Genomic DNA, 24,228 nt, shown 5'->3' on the forward strand with positions numbered 1-24,228 from the left:
TAAGAAGAAGGATTGAGTCTATTGACTGAACTAACGAACTAGGAAGGTACAATAAGCCAGAAGGCTGCAGTGCCTGGGGAATACAAACCCCGCTTCCTAGTACCCTTTCCATCATACCATACCATAGTGGATTCGTGTGGAAGTTGTGGAATCGTGTTCGGATCATGTACGTCTTAAATGGGATGTCTGGATTCTTTGGATTTTGGATGACTTGGCTGAACCACACAGCTCGACTTTGTAAGTCCAAATCGGTCTAATTACTATCTTGTGAATTGTTGTTATGTGTATTCATTGTGGATTTGAGTCCAAGTAGCTCTGAGTAGCCTGTATCTTAGGTCCTTGTCAGGTACTTCTTCGAAGTGGGAACGTCTCGAGCCGGCTCTTCTAGCTTAATGCGCATCCGAGTGCACCAATCGGTAATGAGGTCTAAGATATCTTGGATTGCTTTTGCTGCAAGGATATGGTGTCGTCGCGAAGGTTTTGATGTATGAGGATTTGCTCTAGAATACTCCCTCGGGGAACGCCGTCCTTGATGGTCTGAACGTTCCCACTCATTTTCAGCAAGGATTTTATAGAAAAATGAGCTTAACTGCTCTGTGGTAAAAACAATGATGAGCGTAATTATAGCCTGTTGCTAATGACGTCGCAGGTTCCACTGAAGCTTGATTTATTAACTGTTTTTATTAAAAAAACCGGGTTGATATAAATTTCTGTTTTTAAATAATGTAATTATTTATAATAAATCTTTTATGGTAATATAACAAATACAAATTAAAAATTAAAAACGACTTTCATTGAATAATGGTAAGGGAGATAATATTTCTTGTCAAGTCGATCGTGCTTGTCGAAACCTTTTCGCATATGGATTATTCTTCCAGCTTATGCTTCTAATGCCAATATTATGATAATTATTAGCTGTTAATTATGAGCGATGGAAGTTGATTTACATAGACATGGTTTGGATAGACACCGAGGGGCGTTGAAATGCGGATTACGCACATCAATACAGGCTTCAGTGTCGGTGACCCAACGACAATAACCTAAAAAGCAATTAGTATACACCGGTTAGCGGTTCATTTACAGTTAAAAGTTCAATGGTTTTTGTCGGGATATGCAAATAGAATTGTTTCTATGCGGCGAAGCGGTCCTAACTAAATACATAGTCCGGTTCTGCACGTACATCCCTGATGTACAGGGAGTGTACGGTAAGGTACGCCGTTAGTAAACGAACGCCCTTAGGATTGTTTTCATCGTTATATTCAAATGTAAAATCAAGGGTTGGAAGTTCGAAAGTCGAAATTTATCAGGCGGGCGCGTTGCAGCCCGGCCGCATGTGCGCCGGGTCACAATCCGGTTGGGGGAAATTTATTGTTTTATGCAAATTATTGTAATGAGCGCAATTTAAATGAACCCGATAAACCGTCCGTCGAGATTCCGCCATCCGGCAAATTGAACACGGTTTATAACAACCCCGGTTTTATTATCAACGAAAGATAAAAAAAAATGTCATTTTAAAAGGTACTAGATTGTGGAAGCATTTAATTTATAACAAACAAATCTTCCCCTGAGGAAATTAAGTTGAAATAAATTTTGGATAAATTGTACTTTTAAACACATTTTGTAATATGATGTTCGTTGATCGACCTGCAGATAATCTGGGTAGGGTTCCAATCTTCGTAGAGGCTATTAAACGGGTGAAAAAAAGACGGGTTTTTGACTTTACTATAATTTATTAGTTTCAATATCTATTTTAAATATTATATTCCTTTGATTTCGGGTCCGATTGACCAAATAACATCTTTCAATTAATTAATCTTTATGTAAGGTATTGGTTGAGATAAAAAAGTCAGCGTCACGAGCGAGATTCGAACCCACGACCTTCGGCTAAATAAAAAATGAAATGGCCACGGAGAGCTTTATTGAAGATATACTGCATTTTAATATTAAATCCATTAGATTTCGTGTTCCGATTGACCAAATAACCTCTTTCAATCAATTCAATCTTTATGTAAAATATTGGTTGAGATAAAAAAGTCAGTGTCACGAGCGGGATTCGAACCCACGACCTTCGGCTAAATACGCCGCTGCTCTACCACTTGAGTTATCGTGACATCAATCCGCTCGGACACTATTTATCAACTTTTTTATCTCAACCAATACCATAAAGGTTAATTAATTGAAAGATGTTATTTGGTCAATCGGATCACGAATTCTAATGAATTTAATAAGTTAAATGAAGTCTTCACTAAAGCTCTCCGTGCCATTTCATTTGTCGCCGAGAATCGAATCCTGATTTTACGACATTTGCAAAATGTCAAAAAGGGGGGAAAATTCGAAAGGTTGGGTTGAGATGGGAAGTTGGAGCCCTAGTGGATCGCAGTCACGATAGCTCAAGTGGTAGAGCAACGGTGTATTTAGCCGAAGATCGTGGGTTCGAATCCCGCTCGTGACACTGACTTTTTATCTCAACCAATATTTACATAAAGATTAATTAATTGAAAGAGGTTATTTGGTCAATCGGAACACGAAATCTAATGGATTTAAACTTAAAATGCAGTATATTTTCACTAAAGCTCTCCGTGGCCATTTCATTTTTTATTTAGCCGAAGCTGTGTTGCTGACTTTTTTATCTCAACCAATACCTTACATAAAGTTTAAATATTATGTGATCATAATTACTTATAATTTTTATACAGAAGTCTGTTTCACTATAAAAATGTATTACGCTGGCCATGTGCTCCATAGCCTTAACCGCAAACACTTGTACAATAGTTTTTCATATAAATCTTTTCTTCATTCTTCGGAATGTACGAATACCACTTTGTTACACTAATTGTTAATTGTAGTTTCTTGAATTTGTAATAAAATAGGCCCCGATGATGCCACTATAAATTGCCGAAAGCTCGGTGAACCCAACATTTAGTCTTTTTTTTCACCTGTCTAATGACCTATACGAAGATTGTATCTTTACATACATTTTTATTGATTTACGGGGTGAGAAATAAACGTAAGTACTTCAGGAGGTTTTCTACATGCTAAATTGGGCTAAAAATTCCCTATTGTCCAAAGTCTGATTTCCAATTGTATTCGAGATATTTAACTTTTCAGGTGATTTCACCTTTTCACAACTTTATTCCGCTAAGTCCCTCACCAATGAAAAGTGCATTGAAAATCCTATGTGATTCATTTGTTCAATTGTTGTTCATTCAATGTACCCTCAAGCAAATATCACGAGAGAATTAATTATCAATCAGCGTGTAGATCAACGATGATTTTTGAGGATCAGAGATGTGCTCCTATTGAAGAAATTTGATTGAAATTGAAGGAAACTGAAATCTCTTACAATATGAACTTTACGATTTTCCGAAATTCTTGATTAAACTATAAGTTGTCTAATTGTCTTGCTTCTGTAACTACCAATATGGCGCTTAACTTGTCCCATATTTAACTGCTTTGAAGCTATTTATTATTTTTTTAAACATTTTTCTATGTCCAATTTTGAACCAAAGAATCTTTTTTATTTATTTTGTAATAAAAAGCTCACAATATTAATGAGTAATTTTTTTAAAATGACCGAAAAAAGAATTGTTTTAGCAGTTGAACGATAATTTTGCACTGGTGATAACTGTCGTTTGAAAAATTAAGTATAAGTGTTAAAGCTTTAAAGCTCATTTGTACGGGCAACTTTCCCATATGCGTTATATCGGTCAGTATTTACAGAATCAAGAAAATTTTACTCGAAGTTGAGTCAAGAATTAGGAAACTCGTAAAGTATATTTTATGATACTTTATTTTGTTTGTTTAAGGTTACAACAAAATTAAGAACAAATGAAACACAGGATTTTCCATTGACTTTTCTTTGATTTAATCACATTTACAGTAGCAATAACATTTTATGAGTTACGGAAACTTATGAAAAAAAGTTGTGAAAAGTTAAGTAACACGAAAAGTGAAATATCTCTATTATAATTGTAAATCATATTTTGGACAATAGGAACTTTTTTATCCAATTTCATGAGTAGTTGACCTTCTGGAGGACTGACGTCTCTTCACAGATACCCTGTATATAGCGAACTTAGAAGTTAATTAAGACTGTCCGTTGGTAGTTTCTATAATTTTACTATTTCTGATGATTGTAGGCTGTCAATGACTATTTATGAATGCCCGGTGTGTGTTTTACTTGAGAAGGTTGAATTATGCGATAAAAATTGATTTTTATACGTGAGAACCTCGTCAAGTCGGAAATTCTCGTAGGCACACGAAGCCGTCGAACGTAAGCCCCTTAACGACCGGATTTGCGGTCGCCTCCTGAATCCGAAGCTGTTCATAGAAATATATAATATAAAAAAATCAAGCCGAAATGGCGAAACAACGTCAAGGAATAAATAAGCTCCTGATCTAAAATTCTTCACGCAGAGCCGGCCTTAGCCTGGAAATTGGCCTCCCAGCGAAAAGTTGGAGGATTTTCTCTGAGGGTCTGCGTTTACACACGTGCCGACAAAGTATGCGCGATACCCGAATTGTAAATAATTATACATTTACTATTCTAATTATTTATTTACCCAGGCCGATCTGCCTTGTTTACAATCGGTTTAACGGTTTAAATGAATCGTTTATCATCACAAGCCGATACTTTGAAGAACTTTCTTATTCTACGGAAATCCTCAACGGCTTTGCGTCACAATAAACAGGAAAAAGATAAAATATACGGCAACCTTTCGGTTTAGCTACATTACCAGCATCCGACCAGTTGCGGTTTGTGAACAAATAGGTTTTAATTGAACCTTCTCATTGAGTGAAGATTGAGGGTTTTTAATGTGAACAAATGGTGCCACGGGACATTTTCTTCTACAAAAGACTTAAATGACAATTTCATCTTATATGGACATATTTACTTAATACAATATTTATTTCAATTAATTAATCTTTATGTAAGGTAATGGTTGAAATAAAAATGTTAAGGTCACGAGCGGGATTCGAACCCCGTGTTCGGCTAAATCCGCCGCTGCTATCGTGCTGCTACTTGAGCTATCGTGACTTCGATCCACTCGGACACCAACTTCCCATCTCAAGTCGTTGGTCAAGTCCTATGTAAGTCCTTACATAAAAATTAATTAATTGAAAGAAGTTATTTTGTCAATTGGACGACGAAATATCATGGATATAATATTTATATTAATCCATTTATGTTTAGTGGTCTAATTGACCATAATACTTATTTCAACTAATTATTCTTTTTATGTAAGGTCTTGGTTGAGATGAGAAAGTTAGTATCAATAGCTGGATTCGAACCCACGACCTTCGGCTCAATACGCCACTGCCCTAACTTCCACGAAGTCCCCATAAGCTCAAATGGTTAGGGCAGAGGCGTATTGAGCCGAAGGCCGTTGGTTCGAATTCCGCTCTTGACACTAACTTTTTCATCTCAACCAAGACCTTACATAAAAAGAATAATTAAATGAAATAATATTTATAGTTGTAAATATCAAATAAAAACAATTAAAAACGCATTGTTGGGTTGGAAGAGGGTCGCGATCCATTTAAACTACCTTAATTTAAGTTTTAATTTTAAAGGGGTGTCTACCGCCATGTCGTTTTTGAACCTAGCCCCAGAGTTTACTCTAGCAATTTTATAAATTATTGCGTTTAGGTTCTAAACTGCCCAAAAATGGATAGGGATATTGCCAATTTTGTAGAGTTTACTTCCCTGGAATTTTTATTTTATGTTTATTAAAAAGTGCAATAAAATTTTTGTAAATTATTATGTTTTTACTGAAGTAAAATTTTATGGGATTTTGAAAAATAACAAAATAAAAGGTTTTAATTCCATAATTTTGTTTATTGGACACAATAATTTTCTTAAACAATTAATAACGTGTATAATGTCCTTAGTTAGCTAAAACCTCTGTCCACCCATACTGTGAATAAGGTTGTCGCTAATTTCACTCCATAGACGTTGCAACGTTGCACTCAACTGCGGGTGGTAATCGAAAAGCCTTCTCTGCAACGCATCCCACTTGTTCTCAATGGGATTGAGATCTGGAGACAATTGGAGAAGGGGCAGATGGGAAATTTCCAGGTTTTCTAAACATTTATGAACAACTCTACTTCTATGAGGTCTGGCATTGTCATCCGTAAATCGAAAATTCCTGTTAATGTGATCCCTGGTTTGAGGGATGTATTCTTCGATAATTTCTTAGACATAACGGACTGTGGTGATGTTGCCATCAATAATATGGAGTACAGTTCGTCCTCCAGTGTATATCCCATCCCAGACCATTATACCTCCTGTCCAAACTTCACTAAAGCGAGCACGAACTTAGGGCACTGTACGCATTCCGTGTACTCAGTAGACTCTTCAGCACCTGCTATCACTATACAGACAGTATACAGTACACTACTCATCAGTAAACATAACATCATTCCAATTGGTGTTCTCTTCTAAGCGTCCGCTGCACCATATTCTCTTGAATGGCTGGAGACAGGCTATTGCTGCACGTCGTCTCAAAGGGTCATACGATGTAAGTTCATCTATTCGTAATCGTTTGTGTTGATAAAGACCTTGCCAGAACATCTTGTACTTCAGTTAGGATCTGGCGGGCACTAATGGTTCCGTCTTGCAGCAATGACAATATTTATCTCCTCCCTTACAGTCATAATGAGCTGAGATCCACTACCAGGCCTCTTGTTGGCACTTGCAGTCTCTCGGAATCGGTCTAAAGCCCGGGAGACTACTATCTGAGATACGCCAACTGCTAGTGATCTCGATGACGATTTTTTGGTTCAAGATGATGTCGTTCCATGTTTAAAGAGAATACAACTGGATGGAAAAGGAGAAAAGACGAGAAAGGGTGTATGTTTATAAAATGAGTAATCTTCATGTTTACTATTCTTAAGTAAATCCGTTATTAACCGTTATTAAAAATGAGGATTAATATGTTTGTTTTTGTTTTGTATTTCGTTTTATCCAACTAACAAGAATATAATTTAATTAAAATTGATATAATAAGAATAAATGATACATATCCCTATTCGTTTTTGAGCAGTTCATAATTCGGCTCAATTGAGGGAGCTGGGCCAGTAAAATCTTCAAGAATTCCAGCGGGTTCCAGCTTCGTTGATAAAAGAACGGAGAATTCCAAAGATTTTACCGGTGACAACTTAATCAATGGGTCAGAACAAAATCTTTAGACAAAAATACACGGCATAAGAATTAGGTCCTTTTTCATGACGGCTTGAAATAACTAATGAAATGACCTGTTTTATTACATTTGCGTGTAGTTCATGACGAAATATTTATACAAAATATTTGGGTTGGCAAAAAAAATAATGACTTTTGTACAGAACATATTTTTATTTTTTTTAAACTTCCATGTTTTTAACTATTCCGAGATGTATTGTCAGTTATTTGCAATTTCTATTTGCCATCTCTCAGGTAGCATGTATATTCCTTTTGCATAAAAATGCCCATCTTTTGAGGCCAGGTCGTGTGAACAGCTGTTTCAAAACTTTGAAAGTTTTGGTATTCCAAAATTTTTGTAATGACAGATGGTATGACGATCTGCTAGTTAAAAGATGAAATGCCCGGAGAGTATGACGGGTATGATAAAATTTGTCAACTCAGATTAGTTGATAATATTTTGGTTCCCAAAGCAACGTGGGGGCGGGAGTTGTGGTAAGAAACGTTTCTGTTTGCTTTTTGTTTATTCGAAGTTCAAAACAGGTTAGCCGTTCACAGCTTGTACAGTACAGTACCAAATTAAATGTTTGCCCTTATGAAAAAGCTCAAAGTGCAAGTGGCCGGACCTGTCCGACGTATGCATATGTTTTTCTCCGTCTATTTGCTTTGGCCATAAGCTTTTTTGCGGTACTATATTTTTGTATGTGATCTATTCATCACCTATTACCAATCTATGAAGAAGTGGGTCGTAAGAGTGACCACAGAGGAGTGAAGACCAAATTGAGATGGGATCCGTCAAATTCCTTTCACTGAGTGCGTGTGGGATCCATTTAGCGTACATTTGAACAAAACCAATCTTTGGATTTACTTTCCAATGGGAAACATTTAACATCTCTCCTAGTTCTTGGGTCGTCAAAAAGGGATTTTCTTATAGCCTATGCCTCAATATGTCGTCGTCAACCTCAGAAGGACATCCACTTATCACACTCATCATCTTCAAGAACAAAATTTCCTTCTCTATAAAGAGCAAACCACTGCTTGTTTAATCCACATTTACTGTATTAGTACGAAACATTTTCAGTTCCAGCGTTCCCTTTTTGGAATTCGTAAAATAAACTTGTCTAAAATGCGTTTCTTCCAAAGGTATGATTACCTATTTAATTATTCAACACAATTAAATAAATTCACTAGTTTCGTGGTCTGCTTGACCAATTAATATTAAACAATTAATTAAGGCTTTCAGTTGAGATAAAAAAGTCAATGGCACGAGCGGGATTCGAACCCACGATCTTCGGCTTGATACGCCTCTGCTCTACCACTTGAGCTATCGTGACCTTGATCCACTCGGACATCAACTTCCCATCTCAACCACACCCAAGGAGGGATAATTCAAAAGGAGTGGTTGAGATGGGAAGTTGATGTCCGAGTGGATCGAGGTCACGAAAGCTCAAGTGGTAGAGCAGAGGCGTATCAAGCCGAAGATCGTGGGTTCGAATCCCGCTCGTGCCATTGACTTTTTTATCCCAACTGCAAACTTTAATTAATTGGACAATTAAATAAGTTGAAAACGTAAACTTAGGAGAAGTAAAGAATTTTAATTTAAGATTAAACCCGCTGAGACAAAAAGTGTAAATATTGTCTTAATTAATCCTATAATTGAACAACTATATTACTTTTCTAAATAAGTTTTACCGAATGTGTGATACACAATTCGGTTTGGCAAATTTGAAAAAAGTTATATTCAAAAGAAATTTAATTTTGTAAAAAGCGCTTGTACGCTTTATCACAAATTCGATATAATTCTCTTTTAATTAAACAGTTCTACTCGAATTACTAGAAACCGCAGGCCTACCTCCGTAGAGGAGCCCGTTCTCCGACGTTAAAGACCTTTTACCACAGCTGCATCCTTTATCACCGACCACAACTGAGGAAAGCTCGAACGAATCTTCAAAACCGATGGCCTTTCTCATTTCCCGGCATTACATTATTTATCGAGCAAGTTAGAAATTTCTATGCAGTTGATGACAATGGTTATAGTACAGAGAAATATATGTAATGTAGGTAAACATTACTTAACACTATTAATTGACAGTGGGTCAGCCCTGGGCACAGACACGTACTGTTTTTTGAATATTTTTTTAATAAGGTTCAACATCGGTCATTCTACTTGAAATGAACTTAATATTGTTAAATTGATAGTCGTCTTCAGGAGGTATGAATTACTCTAACCTGAAGACCTCCAACTTCAAAGATAAACTTGTTAAACAAGCTTAGAAGAACAACAGTCAGAATCACATATCTAAACCTGTAAAATGACAGTTTCAGATAACTTAAAATTGAGTAAAAATTATTGATAATTTATTGGATGAATAATAACATGCGAGGAAAAGTGTTCCTTGTATGTTATTCGATGTTAATGAGATCAGTAGTAAATTGTCGATCAGCCGACTAGTAACATGCTAAAACACAATTTTAATCAGTAAAAGGATAGTGCGTAATCAGAAAAACATCGGTCACCATCGATTAAACATCAGTACCTCGCCATCGATTGTCCTACAACTATCGACTTACAAACAATCGATGTTTTTTGAGCATTCATTACTCAAACCACAAATTATTTTCATATGTAAAAATTATTTTTATGTGCCACTTTAGAAACATCAACTAATTTTTCAAACTTAGCCATTTCTGAAATTGTATTAGGATGTTCTTATTTTAATAACATTTATTAGGATGTTTTGCCTCTTGTTCCATTTATAGTTATATAGAGATCTCTTGGTCCCTTTTGAGTAAAAGACGTCTATTGTTAAAGTATTTTATGCCTATGAATTTTATTCATAATACCTCTCTGTTTTTTCTTCGTCCATTGTTACTTTGGAAATCATCTATAATCCACCCAAGCCCAATTTCTGTCCTTTGCTTTTAAAAAAAATTAGCTTTGAAACCATTAACCTCTAAGCGATTTCTGGTTTTCGAAATAATCTGTCCAGCATTGGAAAATAATCGTTCAGAGGGAACGGATGTGCTAACTAAGGCAACAAATGGATATGGAACCACCACTGACAGGTTCGGGTAGGTCAATTTCATATCAGAGGAATTTGCGTCATTCCCTATTCACAAACGTGGAACGTATGAAAAACTGACAAAACCGATGTTTATAAAACTTCGACAGCCCACCATCGATGATCAAAAAACATCGACACAGTGACATCCATCCAACATCGGTTACTATCCATGTTCATCCGTAGTGTGGGGTGATCATCCATGTTTCTTTTCTTCATCGGAAGAGAACTTCACCACTTTCTGTCAGGAAATTGATAAAACGTATCAAGGTTGTATCCAAAACACGAAAGGTCTGTGAATGACCGTGATTATTCTCCCATGCACTTTATTGATCGTTTTTGTACCCACAGCATTTGTTTTAGCTTACGCAGGTTTATTCTATGAGATCTTTGCAAATAAACCAATTGAAAAGGAACGACTTATCTGATTCCGAATGATCTCGTTAAACTCTTTTTATCCAAATCTGGATTAGGAATGTTATATCGTGAAGGTTTCTCTCGTTTTTGGTTAGCTTAGCAATTTTAATCTGCCAGACTGCTTCGTTTTGTCGATATTGGTTAGTTTCGTTTCCTTGTCACATTGTTCACCTAATCCTGTCTCACGACTGAAGATGGCGATGGGCCAAAAACACTGTTTTATTCCAGAACAGAATTTGCAAAACCCAAGACTTTGAGAGTTTCTATCGAAGTCTGCGGGGTATAATCCAGTAGTTTGGTCGTTTATAATCGTTCTAGTCTATCAATCTTGGCTGTTTGGCAAAGAACGGATGATGGGAGACAACAAGTGACTGACAAAATAATAGTGAGGACAGATAGACCAAAAGGTTCAGAAACGACTAAACTATAGGTCCATCACTCCGCATTCCTCAAGAGTATATCTCGGACTTTGTACACATTTAATTCCAATTTAAGCGTTGTTTTGGTCCTCCAAACGTATTTCTTGAACAGACCAAGCACGGTAAGGTCCAAAGCAGGGAAGTTGGTTAGAGAAAAATTATCGAAACGGATAACTAAAAGTCCGTCACCCCGCATACCTCAAAGAGTTTATCTAGAAAGTACACAGTTTTTTTCCAATTTAAGCGCTGTTTTGTTCAGTCGAACGCATTTCTTGGACAAAGCGAGCACTGAAAATGTCCAAACCTGCGAAGGTAAGCCGACATAAATGACCTGTAGGTGCATCATTTCGCAGACTCAATTGAGGGCATTTCATTTTTGTATGCTCGCTGTTTTAGACTGCTTGGCGTGATTTGGTTTCTTGCCATATGATTTTGACTAAATTTATTTTAGAAATGATGGTTTTTATCCAAATCTATTTCAGAAAAACGAAATTATCACCCCACAAAGAGGGGTGAATGCAAATTCGAGGGATGGTTGTTTCTAGACGGCTTTTCTATCATATCTATAGCATGTGAAACCTTTTATTATGGCAGGGAATCTATTAAAACAGATGATGGTGAAAGCTGAAAAGTGTCTGACAGACACTGAGATGGTACGACGACCATGATGACCGAAAGTGATGAAACTGCATGTTTATCACCTTGCAGATCTCATGACGAAATCTCAAGCATTTCTTAGACAGACCCTTCACTGAAGATTCCCATTTCGAATCACCACTCATAGGCAAAACAGAGGGATCGGAAATGATTAATAATAATTTTCGTATATCCTTCCAGTCTACAATGTCTGACATGTTTTATTTTAGGCCAGATGATTTAAACGTCTATTTTAGAAATAATCATATTTATCCTAAATCAATCTGCTTCAGAAAATATACTACCTTTTTATAGTTTTGGTCCTCCCGACCAATTTGATTTTTCTAATCCTTGCTATTTTAAGGACACGTCAATATCTGGCAAAAGGCCCAAATAAAATACCAAACTTCTGCGGATAGATTGACCAAAATGATAGTATAATCAAGGTGTTTGTTTATGTTTATTATTCTAGCCATGCTCATCCTTGATATTAGAATAGAAATCAGCACTCATGTTAAAAAAAAAACAAAAAAAATAAACAAGTAAGGGTCTCTACTTTCCGTAATTTTGACTAATCTATAGTGATAATACGAGCTGTTTTGGTCAGTCAGACGTATTTTAGCTTATCTCCATCAAATAGAATCGGAAAAAATGAAACAATATTTCGTCGATGGCAAAAATATGTCAGATAGTCAATTTTTTTTGACAAATCTGACATTAACTTCGTGATATTTGAAGAAAAGCCTGCTACTGGTGGATATATATATTTTCATTATTTGATGCTATTCAACCCGACAATTACAATTAAAAGTAAATCAACGAGGAAGTAGGCGTTTTGTCTTTTGTTTCACGCCGCCTACGAGACAATCAGTTTACACAGACTACCAACGCTTTAATTCGATTCAATAAACAAACCCCAACAATTAGCACTTCAAGGGCCGTTTATTCGGTTGTTCCAAAGTTGTAGAACCTATTTCAATAAAGCTCCCGTTCGGCGTTGACATGAAAGAGAAAGGAAACCCAGTGTTCACCACACAAGGCGTTATTGCTCAACAAAAGATCATCCCTCCTTCGGAATTTCGAACCCGCATCGTTTCTTCTTGTAAACCTTTAGCCGCAACGGAATTCCGTGGGAATAAAGATTTAGTTGTTCCCAAACCGCCTGGAGGAAGACGGGGTTTTTAAAAGATGTAAGTTGCGTAACAAAGTCCACTCGAGAAGATAGTTGGACACGTTTTTCGAAATTTTCAGACGTAAAAACCGAGGAATATATCAAAAAATGGACCATACGAAAAGTCATCTTTGTTTTCTTTGTAGTAACACTAGACATTCCATATAATAAGATGTAAAAATATCAAATTGATCACTTACACTGCTAAAGCAGTAGCTGAAATCCACCATCCTTATATCCTGATATGATAAAGTAACAAGAATACAGTTTTTGTTTTTTCAAAACGTTTTTTATTATTAGAACTAGATTAATGTCCGTTTGTATGTTTATTGACACTACTCTTCAAACTGGAACGCGTTATAAAAAGGAAATGTTGAAAAAACATAGAGAGGTGTGTATTGAGATTCCAGGAGCCGATAACCTAAATCGCACAGATTGATTTCTCAATTGTTTATCTCATTATAAATATTCAAAGACAAGGGAAAAAAACCAGTTCTTCTTGTACATGGGTATTGACTTTCTTGGGGGACCACAGATCCTCGATATACATTACCATGAGAACATGCGGTCGCCATATTTCCTTTAAGGGTTTTATGCTTGTTATTCATGAGGGCTAATCAACTTTCCTTGTATTTAAAGCAGGCAACGCTTAAAAATAGGCGAAAACAATTAATTGTATTAGAGCAACTTACTAGTCCCAGCCTACTAACCCCATCATATATTACCATACAAAGGAAACACTTTCTAACAAAATTAAGAGTAGGCTATATTACATAAATAAGAAATCTCTATTTCTTCGCATTTTAAAATTAGTCGTATACAAATAAAATATAAAAATATATCTATAAAATAGACTGTAAGTCAAAGAAAAGCAAAGAAAAAACAGAAAACTTGTATTTATTCGTTTTTCTCTCATAATAATTAGGTATATAGATTAGTAGTTATCTTGAAACGTATACACAACATTAATAACTTGTTGTTTACCATTATCGAATGTTATTAATAATTTTACAATCTTTAGATTAAATATAGACAAAATTAGTTCAGTTTCATCTTTTCTAGAGCCAACTTCTTGAGTGAATTAACTGGCTTTTTAAATCGTTTCCTTTGGTGAAACAATAAATTTGAGTAAAAAATTAATAATTATTTTTTCTCTTAAAAGCATGGCTGGTCCCTCCCGGGCAGATGCTTTCGGCAATGACGGGCATAGCCCAAGTCCTGGGGCCATGCTGGAGGACGGTTTAGGTCCAAAGGAAGTCTCGATCGAACAGAAGGTAGAGGTCAACGCGATGGACGACGGATAGGGGCGATCGTTTTATTGTTCTCTTAAGGCACCATCATTTAACGGTTTCCTAGGTAGTCAACTCCAAACGGTCTGTAACGTAAGGATGAAATTTAAAACAGTCAACAGAAGACTTCGTGAGAATATACTATCTCTATACTTCCCGCATCTACTCTACTACTTGTTTGAGATAGTGTAGAGAGCGACTATTCTCAAATCAGCATTTCGCCTGGACACTTGAAACAGGGCTGCTCTCTTCACAGATAGTGCCGGTTGGGTTTGTGGTAATCAACGTCTGGGTGAGAACGTTTTGCTTCATATTCCCCTGTTGAGTCACAGCCTTTTCAAAGACAGCCATTGCGGTACGAGGTGGAACGTCCATGCCCGTACCGAACATATACAGAATCGATCTTCGATTACACTATCGTACGTTGAGGAAGTTGGTCTGGAAGCTGTGGTGCAGCATGTAGCACCTTTCATAAATATTAATTAATTTCAATATAATATTAATCCATTTACGTTTTAGTGGTCAATTGACCAAGTTTACTTCTTTCTATGTACATACATTATTGAAACGACTGTTAACAAAAGATATGCACTCAGACACCTACTGGGACTAAGCATACATAACAAATTAATCTTTATGTAAGGCATTGGTTGAGATAAAAAAGTCAGTGTCACGAGCGGGATTCGAACACACGACCTTCGGCTAGACACGCCGCTACTCTACCACTTGAGCTATCGTGACATCGATCCTCTCGGACACCAACTCTGCATCTTAATCTACAACCGTTCGTATTTTTCCTATTTTTGCCATTTTCAAATGTGTAATCAGGATTGGATTCTCAGCGACTTATGAAGTGGCCACGTGGAGCTGTTTAATGAAGTTATACTTCCTTTACTTATTAAATATTAATCCATTTACGTTTTAGTGGTCAATTGATCGTTACTTTTTTTCAATTAATTATTCTTTCTATGTAAGGTCTTGGTCCGAGAGGATCGACGTCACAATAGCCCAAGTGGTAGAGTATCGGCGTATTTAGTCGAAGGTCGTGGGTTCGAATCCCGCTCGTGACACTGACTTTTTATCTGAACCAAGACTATTCTTATATATAATAATTAATTTAATATAATATTAAAAATTTATTTGTTTCATCAATCAGTTGTTTATCTTCTTCTTAACGAGTAACCTGTTAGGTAAACCGACGCCGACTCGAATTCATAGGCGTATTTCAAATTTTAATTCAATTAGATCTTGAAAATCTGGATGGATCGCGAACTGGAGCGGTGCGTGTTCGACCGCGAATTAACGAGTTCAGGCCACGTACTACAAAAATTAATAAGCTTGCAGGCAACAGCCCGTTCAAAACGTACAATTACATCAAGGTGAAGGTAAAGCACGTTATGGATTATTAAAATCTCCACCTGTAAATGTTGACATTTGTGATAGTTACTCTCACCACTTGCAAATTCTAGACATAAAAATTACAGCCTTTCGTAGTTCTACATTTATGTTATTAACTTTAATTGAATGACATTACGATGAGGTAACATCTGATCAATTACAATGTCTATGCATTGGAAAAGGTAACTTGGCCTTACTCGAAGCCAGGAACTGGATTTCTAGAAACTATCAAAGAAAATGTAAAATTCTCTTTGCATTCTTTTTTTATTAAGAATAATCGAGATTTATTTGATAATGAACAAATTTTCAATGAATTGTTCATAAATGTTCATTTTTCTGCTATACTTATCTTCAAAATTTTACAGATTTCGTTTTGGTTAAATAACCAAAGTCGTTTAAAAAAAAACTTTTTAAGCGATTTGAACAATTAGAGAAGAACGTAGTTGATCGCCTTCCTCACCGTGTACTTAACGGATTTTGCAGGGCTCCGTGCACATGAAATTGATTAACTTGGTATATATGACGTGGAGGTATTTTCTCTGTTTCTTTCTTATAATCAAATTTGGCCAAATAATTAACCGCAATATCAAATCATTTGATTCCATCCCACTTCTTTCCCCTAATCGTTTGTCATTGTTTTCTTTGATGACTTGTACTCTATTTTGTCATAAATACATACTGCGTGGTGTGAGCATCACTTCTTTTATTGTAATGTCTAAACAACAATTTTGTTTAAATTACTATGCATGCCAGTCTGCGCAATTTTCTCTTTTTTGCTCTGTCCGACAGGTTTAAATAATTAAAACATTACATACACCAGAACCTTGAAAATTTTGTTGCACTATTGGTTTAAAAATAGTATGAAAGACTAAAACATGGATGATCTTGTTGCTCACTTGAATTAGGAGTGGTTATTGCGTCATAAAGCCAAGGTATAATGTTGTTACACTCTTAGTTGGAAAAATGAATAAATAAAAAAAATAGTGCCTTCTGTAAGATCAAAAATATGAATCAAAAGATCATCAATCAATTCATCGTGAGGTTTGTAGAGCGAACCAGGTATTCGGTCGTTTCGGGTCACTTTGTCTTTCCTTCCTAATTTGGTCAGGCAGACCCAACAACCATTTTCATCCAAGGGTTGAACATCTTCCTCTTTAATTTGGTCTTTCAGACGCACCGACCATTTTTAAACAAACTGCTCTGCCGCATCGTAGTAGTCCTGGCCCAATTGTCGCACCATCCTTTTTGAAAAAAAAAAAAAAGTGCAACAGCATCATTGCGATTCTGGTTTTTGAGACGCGCCAACCATTCCTAAACCAAGAGTGCAACAAACTCATCGCAGTTTTGGTGTAGCAGACGCTACATTAATTTTTTAAAGCAAAATGTTGAACATCGTCTTTATTTTGGTCTTTGATACGCATCAACCATTTTTCAGCAAAAAGTGAATTAGCACTCGCAGTTCCCCTTGATTAGACGCGCCATCCTTTTTTGACACAAGAGCGGAACAACATCATTAGTGTTTTGGTCTTCCAGATGTACAAGCCTTTTTTAAATCAAAAGACAACTTTATCTCAAATTTGATACCTTTTTTAAACCAAGAGTTCAAAAGCACTAACCTTTTTTTAAACCAAGAATGGAACATCATCATCTCAATTTTGATCTTTCTCACGCATCATTCATTTCCTACATCACGAGTAAAACAACATCGTCGCATTTTTGATCTTTCAGACGCAGCAACAGTTTTTTAACCAATAGAACAGAACCATTAACAGGCAGAAATATCTTTCGAAAATCATTCTTTATTATGTTCTGTATTAGGTTCATCACAATTTGTAGCTAGGTCGTTTCAGATATTCGATTTGTCCATCCTCGTTGCGTTTGTCTTTCGGTTTTCGCCGTATTTAGTGGTGTGTTTGTTTTACACAGAGCAAAATAATTGAAAACAACCAAGCTTCATGTTTATCAACAACATCATTCTCTTCACTTCCACGCCTGTTGGTTATAAATAAATTTACGGACTCTATTTGTTTTCAAGATTTATATACTTAATTATTCCTTGTTTACGTACCTACCTGTATTCGTAATGTCCTACGGCACGGTTTAAATGTTAATCACGAGTGGAAAATAAAAAGGAAAGTTGTACCGTCTTGTTTTCTGACGGTAAATGATATAAAAAGATGGAAGAAGTGAAAGCTTGTCTTAAGCGGGCGATTTTATAGATCCACTTTCCGGCCGGGAGGAGACGTATCCAAGCGGGCTTTCATTAGCGCCTTTCTTCGTGTCAAAAGGGCCACGGTTGTGTTTTAACTGTCGACAACCCTTGGCCTCGACAGTCTTGTCACGTACAAACGTGTCAAACCGGACGAACGGCGAAAAAGACGGTCGCGGCCAGGAAAAAAAACATCAAAATTCGTTCTACAAGAATTCCCACTTAGTTTCAAAAGGTCAATGATTACTCGGCTATTTTAGAATTGTTGTCTTCTACGAAAACCTCGGGAAACGAAATATGACGTTTAACAATGTTGATGGTCGTGCTTTGCCCTTGGTCGACACAAGGGCGAAGGTTGAAGGAAATCTGTCTTCCCACTCTATGTATATAATTTTTTTTTTTAATATTAGTTTCTCTTCTGTTTCAGGTCAATCATGTTTCTAGCAATGCAACGGTTAACCTAAGTACGTATTATATAATTTCACTATCAATATGCACAAATTAAAAAAAAAATAGTATGTTAGCATTAGTGGTATGGTCGTTTTCGATCATTTTTATCTGCTTACCCTTGCTGAGTTATTTTTTTATCTGACGTGTTTCGCTCTTTTCAATATTTAGCAGTGTCTATCTCTTTGTGTCATATGAAAGGAAATAAATTATGAGAACAGGTTTCTTGACCAGATAGATGCATCGAGCCAGACAGACTCAATGGCATCTGGGACGCATTCTATAAACCAGAAAAAAATCCAATATACAACTGTAATAGTTGTACAACTTGTTTTTAGGCCTAACTACAACCATTTCAACTATGTCAATTGATGTGACTTTCAATCAATCAGGATACACTGGTATGTAGAAGAATGGTGGTGGAACGCCCAAAGATTACATTAGTCAATTAAGAATGCGGTTAAAATTGTTGTGATTGCACAAACTCGACCTGGGAATGATTAATATGAGTATACCAATATTATTAGATTTCTCCATGATGTCTTTGGGTGATAAACTTTTAGCTCGGCCGCTTCCGTTAATTATGTGTTCCTGTCTATATCTGCTTTGGTGCTTGCAAAAAAAAAATCTGTTGATCATAGATAATAGATAAAAATCAAAACGCAGCTGACATACCACAAGAGTAAGGGTATCAGGCTAAAATGATTGTAAAGGTCAACCCTCATAACAATCTCAACAACATGCATACTTGAGATTTTAGTACTTAGACTACTTTTTTTCTATTTAATCCAAAGACAAATTCATTTCTACAGAAATTTTGACTCCTGCTTCAAATTGGACCTAGCCTCAAACCTCCACTCTTTTGCTTTGTATCATAGTTCATGATTGAGATGTTCAAGCAATCTTAAGATCCAGTCTTGTCTAATCACTTAAAGAAAGACCAAGAGATTCATGTATGGATATATGCCCAAGCCCATGGAGTGACTGTATACAATGTCAAGGCACATGTCTATAGTCAATCCCTGTTCATATAGTTTTATATTCAGGGTATATCGCTTGCGTGTGGGCAAATAGGTCACAATCTCCCATGTGCCGTTAACTTTGTACAGCTATAGATAAAATATCCAAGGTCAAGATAAGTAATATTTCAGTTTCCACTGCCGGCTTCGCTTTTACCTCTATTCATAGTTCATGATTAGAACTGATAAACAAATCTAAATTTCACTGGTGTAGTTTCTTAAACGAAGATCAAAGCACTGCAAGCAAGTATGGGTTTATCACTAAGACTATAGCGTCTAAATACATTGTCTAGATACATGTCTATAATCATCCGTGAACATATTGTATACGTACTCACCTTCAAAATCTCCTGAGTGCCTTGAACTTTATATAGCTATATACAGAATATCCAAAAGGTAGAAGCGATACTTTGAAATCACTAAGAGTCAAACAGTATAGTTTTGAAAAACCCACGTCAAAACCAGATTCAACCCTCCACTACTGCCTCCTCTTTTACCTCATTTGATATTCATGATAAAAACTGATTAATCAATCTCATGATCAGTTTTGTCTAGTTACAAAAACGAACATCTGTGCATTGGTATGGTATGGTATGGTAAAAAGGATACTAGGAAACGGGGTTTGTGCTTCCCAGGCTCTGCAGCGTTCTGGCTTATTGTACCTTCCTAGTTTCTTAGTTTAGTGCAATAGACTCAATCCTTCTCCTTAGGTCATTCACTGTCGCAATTTCATTCCTTAGATATTTTCGTATGTTAGGTTAAATCTCCATTGAGTTGGTTCCAATTCGAAGATGATATGGACGGCTGTTTCCTGCTCCTCATTACATAATCTGCAGATCGGATCATCGATGTACATGCCCATATTGAATCCTTTTTAAAAAGATAGTTCCTACTCACAGCAAGAACTATCTTTTTAAAAAGGATTTAACACCACACTCATTCCATCATTTATCATTTCTATGCCCATGTTGTGTAGATGTTTTCTCAGATGCCACAGTGACCGGTTAGTAGTCCTACCGCTCCTCTGAGTTTAGCCCTCTCCAATTCCAACATTGATTTTGTCAGTCTAGGTGAGGGTTGTTTCATCATAAGTTTACTGGGTTTATCCATTTTACGTAGTTTAAGTTTATGTAGCTAGAGTTTATCCATTTCTCCTTTTGTTAGATCAATGCATTGAATTAAGATAAAATTTCTACGCTGTCTAGCTACAAGTCCATTTCATTTGTCGTCGAGAATCCAATCCGATTACACGACATTTGAAAAATGGCAAAAAAGGTGGGAAAATTCAAAAGGTGGGGTTGAGATGGGAAGTTAGTGTCCGAGGGGATCGAGGTCACGATGGCTCAAGTGGTCGAGCAGCGGCGTATCCAGCCGAATATCGTGGGTTCGAATCCCGCTCGTGCCATTGACTTTTTTATCTCAACTGAAAACCGTAATTATATGTATACATATAAAAAGAATATCTATGAGGACGTGATAAACCATATTTCGTAGTCACCAATGATCAAACGGGCGAAGGTTTGAAAAACCTAAGCCAAAACTAGACATTCAAGCGTGAACTATTGTCTCCTTTTTTTGCCTCGTTACATAGTTCATGATTAGAACTGATCAATCAATCCATTGTCCGTTGTCTAAGTTCCTACGAAGATCAAGACATTGAAGTATACATACATGACCTAGTCTCTAGAGCGCCTATATACATTTTTTAGACACATGTCTACGTTCAATCCCTGAACATCGTGTGTACTTACTTTCACAATCTCTCCAGTGTGCATTTTGTGTATAGCTTTCTAGAAAGTCGAGATAGATTTTCTATCATTTCAGTTCCAATTTTTGTGATATGTTAATAATCCAATTTTCTCTTAACTATTTTTATTTATCTTATATATCAATTATAAGCAGAGATCAGAAAATATGTAGCTTCGTGGTTTTTTTTTAAAGATTCGACTATCACAAAACCAATAGTGATTGGTAATAACCAAAATGTAAGAAAACCTGTTCACCTACTGAAAAAAAATTGTCCATGTTAATTAGGGCAAGTCGACGGGTGTTGTTACAAAGATTTATAGAATGGTATATTCTCGAAGTAAAGAAAGTGGCTGTTCGTCGAAGGGCGACCTGGAAAGTCGGTGTCGATGAACGCGAGCTTGTTCTGATTCTAATTAGACCGTTTATTCATGGGACGGTCAACACCTCGAAACTGGACCGAATGCAAATACGCGAAGGACAAATCTCCTAATGAACGGGAGGATCGTTTTTCATGAATGAAGATGAAGATCGTTATCGCGGTGATGAATCCCAATCGTTAGAGCTGTGTCATTTGCTTGTACTCGTAGTTTTACGCCTCGTCAGATACTCGCATGGAAACTCGAATAAATATCAAACTGAGTTCTGCTTCGACTACAATCCGGTTTTAATTATTATTATGGTGTTCATGATCTAAAAGAACAACTCACAAAGCCGAAGTTTCGTTTCAATAGACACAATCTGACTTTACGCTCGGAAGGGAAATTGGATTGCTATTTTGAAAGGCAAATGTCTGTCGAAATAATGCAATGCGTAACTTTTTCCTGCAATTAATGGGTCCTGCACGTGCTGAACTTATTTCAATTCGATCAACGAACATCATATCTTCATTCTACAGTGAGGAAAAATACTTTTCTTTTACCATGGTGAACCCAGCATTTAGTCTTTTTTTCACCCGTCTAATGACCTTTACGAAGATTTGAACCTACATAGATTATTTGCAGGTCGATCAACGAACATCATACCCCTACTATTTCAATTGCCTTTGGACCCGGTTGGACGTCTCTTCTATTTACAAAGGACAACTAGGATGAAAAGAGATCCTCTTATAAAGTTGAATTGTCTGCTTTGAACGGTATGATGTCATGGCATTTTACGAAGAAAATAAAGAAAATTGGACTTCTTAAATCCGAAAATGTTTTACACACGTTGGGGCGACATCCTTACAGGTGAACTTCATGAATTTCCGAATGGTAAAATTTTTAGTAATTCATAGCGTTCTCTTAGAAAATTGTGGCCCTCGGAGAGCCTGAATCGAATAAGAAAACTCATACTCACTCAACTAAGAATAAACCATACGAGGTCGTCCGGCATGTAGAGGAAGTTTGATTCATCCATTAGTCCCACTATATTCAGTTATTAATATTTTTTATTGGACTTATTTTAAATCAGGTTTTCAAATGTGTATAGATGTTCTTATCAACATAACATTATAAATTAATTTATTAAAGGGAAAATTCAAATTAATTTTTTTTTAGTTGGTTAAGATGAGGATTTGATCTTTCCTACTGAAGTCACGATAGCTCAGGTTGAAGAGCACCTATTTTTCATCTCAACGTTCATGGCATAAAAATGAATGTATGCTAAAAATTGGTTAAGATAACTAATAAGTGTCAGGTGTTTAGTGACCGTTAGCCAATGATTATTTGGAGATCGTGAGATGCGGTCTGGTGTGACGTAGGTTTTAGAAAAACATTTTCTTTATCGTGCCAACGTTTCGGTCTTTATTGAGATCATCTTCAGGGCCTGGGATTTATAAACATTGTTTAAAGTTTACAAATCGTTTCTGGAAGATTAGAAATGTCTGTGGTATATACAGTGTAGAGGATGGGTCATAAGATACTTCATTGTGGTACGCTTTCATCTGTGCGATACCCGGCTGATAGGGAGTAGCCACTGATGATTTGGTAGTATCTGTCGTGTCACATACATGATTGACTCCCCACCATAGTGATGTCATGGTAAGAGATTTGGGAAACAGGGGGATAAGATTTAGGTGTATGCGACACGGCAAACAGGTCGGATCTCCGTAAATTGGAAAATAATACATTTCAAAGGGAGCCGTAAGCTCAAAAGAAAACATTATTATTTCTGTTGACTGGGTGTCTGGGAATTTATTGAACAAATGGTGACCGTAGGATATAGGGGTATATATGTATGTTGTAAATAGGTTTTAATAAACTCTTATAGCACAAGAGCTTTTGTCTTTTCCTTTGTGAATCTTCCCTTTTTACCTTTTCTTTCCCTTTTTGTGAGGAGGGACTTCTTACTCAACACTCTGCCTTATTATTGACCCCTATATGTGGTAAGTGCTTCTCACAACTGGTAGCAGAAAAATTGTGTTTTATTCGGTTTAATTTTATGTGTATATTTTTATATGTATTATTGCATGAGTTTACTTTAATTTTGCGTTATATAATATACAGGGAATATCTTTTACTTTCTTTTTTTCTCTCTTTAAATATTCAACGTTGAAAATCCCGCAAGAACAGGCAGAACATAGCTCAGAGGTCCAAGTTCATGCGACAAGGATTATACACACACAGCCTAGAAAATAGATCCACACGATAATAGCGTTTGTTATAACAAGTTAAACTAATATTAGGGAAATGGGTGATACTGAAAATCGAACAAACCCCCCTCCTAACCCCACAAAAGATGTATGCAAAAATTGTTCCATGGCTGCGAATCCTGATGAAGCCGCGATTTGCTCGATATGTAAAAATATTTTCTACTTCTCTTGCGACAATATAGAATCACGCGAAAAAGTAGATTAAACGAAGCATCCAAAGCCGTAACGAATGGAAATGTAATTCGTGTAAAAGTTCAAAAAATGATATGCAGAACACAATCAATCAGTTACAAGACCAAATAAAGAAACTAATAGAACAAAATGAACGGATAAGTAGGATTTTAGGATCAGGTAGTAGGTAAAAGGAGCACTTTCTTAAGCTTTCAGAGGATCGAATGCTTGCTTTACATCTAGGACTACTTCGAAGCAGCCTCCTACTGCTCAAGAGCGGCAGCGATGATGTCTACGTGATGGCTGTGCTGAACAGTGGAATGAAAATGTCTGAACCCAAACTGGTGGTCAGACAAAAGGTTGTAAGAATGAAGGATTGGGAGAATGTGTTTAAGCAAGGGATTTTCTAGGATTTCGCCCATTTTAGGCAAC

General features: G+C 36.4%; 1 protein-coding gene across 3 annotated transcripts in view; it reads left to right on the top strand.

The window, feature by feature from the left end:
• Positions 1 to 24,228, top strand: part of LOC106670380 (cadherin-99C) — a 401,762-nt gene that overhangs the window by 135,641 nt on the left and 241,893 nt on the right. For all 3 annotated transcript variants that reach the window (XM_024227116.1, XM_014400658.2, XM_024227175.1), the window contains exon 3: positions 18,209 to 18,245. The gene's annotated coding sequence lies outside the window, so the exon portion shown is untranslated. The remainder of the gene's footprint in view (positions 1 to 18,208; positions 18,246 to 24,228) is intronic.

Source organism: Cimex lectularius, unplaced genomic scaffold (assembly GCF_000648675.2).
Source record: "Cimex lectularius strain Harlan isolate CLEC.00 unplaced genomic scaffold, Clec_2.1 scaffold69, whole genome shotgun sequence".
Lineage (NCBI taxonomy): Eukaryota > Metazoa > Arthropoda > Insecta > Hemiptera > Cimicidae > Cimex > Cimex lectularius.